Here is a 1,423-nt window from a genome sequence, read left to right as displayed (position 1 = left end):
AAAACTCTGCTCATTCCCTGGCCTCTGATAATTATCCTTCCACTTATGTAACATGAAAAAAGAGAGCATAGGAAAAGTAGTAAATTCAGAAATTACTTCCCTGTCATTTATGCATATAGAAACCAGATATATAGACATATAAAAAACAAAGTGTGAGGGAAACAAGAACCTCAGAGAGCTCAATCATTTCTATCATGACTGAATCAAGACAAGAAATTATTCAAGCCATTATATTTTCAAAGTCTAGGTGTAGATTAAGTGAATAAAGAATAAAGTTTGAATTACTCCAAACTATCAGGTATTCTCCTATTGATATTTTCCTATACTGTACTGAAATATTCACTTATTTTATATATAAGATTGTGGGTGATCGATTGCTTTCTTTTTACTTCAAAAATTTTTTTGACATTTACTTTTACTACTAAAATTGGTATTACTTTTTTAATTACAAAAAATATTATAAAATAATTTTTATAATTAGAGCACTCAGTTATGTGCTAAAGTTTTGACCTCTCTGCTTTGCAAAGTTTCAGAGAAATATGAAGTGTATGAATTAACAGTTATTGACGTTGCTGTTGTCCTCTACTGTTCAATAAAATTAATCTTGGGATTTTTTTTTTTTTTTCTCTTTTTGGCAGCTGACTGGTATGGGGATGTGAACCCTAGAGTCTGGTGTTATAGCACTGCACTCTAACAAACTGAGCTAACTGGCCAGGTCAATCTTACAATTTTTGATGGAATCTATCTTTGTTGGCAAAATACCATAATTTTAAAGTCAGTATATTTTCATGAAATTGAATTAAAGTTACTTCTCTCATGCAGTAAGTCCCAGGGAGATAACAATGGCCAAATTACTCAGCCTAGAAAGAGCCTGAATCATCTCCAGGGAGAGTTAAAATTCATAATTTTGTTTAATTTTGCCTTTTGCCCATTTTATAAACTTTAGTTCCACTTAAAGAAGACTGGGAGATCTAATTCTGACCACAGTATTAAAAAAAGATGGGCACATTTACCTTAAACAAGGTAAAGTTTCAAATTTCTGAAGTAATAAAACCATTAATACAATTTGTTACTTGTGGTATTTAACAATCAGGTAATTTCTAAAAAAAGGGTGACTAATGACTAACATTAGGCAGAGGAACTATGACAGTCAATGAAAATTTCCAAAAGGAATTACCATAACAATTTCCCTCAGTTTAATTTGTGAAATCAATCAATGAGACTGAAATCAAAATTTGTTTTTATGACAAAGGTGAGTGGTTAATTGTGAATTCTGAATATTAGCAGTCAATTCACACTAGCATTAGTCAAGGAACAGTTAATACATTTTAGCTTTCAGGGATTTAACTTATTTTCACTATCAAAAGTATTATTTCAATCCTGGCGATCAATGGGGTGACAGATGTCGCAACCAGATCGCCCT

Source organism: Galeopterus variegatus, unplaced genomic scaffold, assembly GCF_000696425.1.
Source record: "Galeopterus variegatus unplaced genomic scaffold, G_variegatus-3.0.2 Scaffold3293, whole genome shotgun sequence".
Classification (NCBI taxonomy): Eukaryota; Metazoa; Chordata; class Mammalia; order Dermoptera; family Cynocephalidae; genus Galeopterus; species Galeopterus variegatus.
This window is presented reverse-complemented; position numbering follows the sequence as displayed.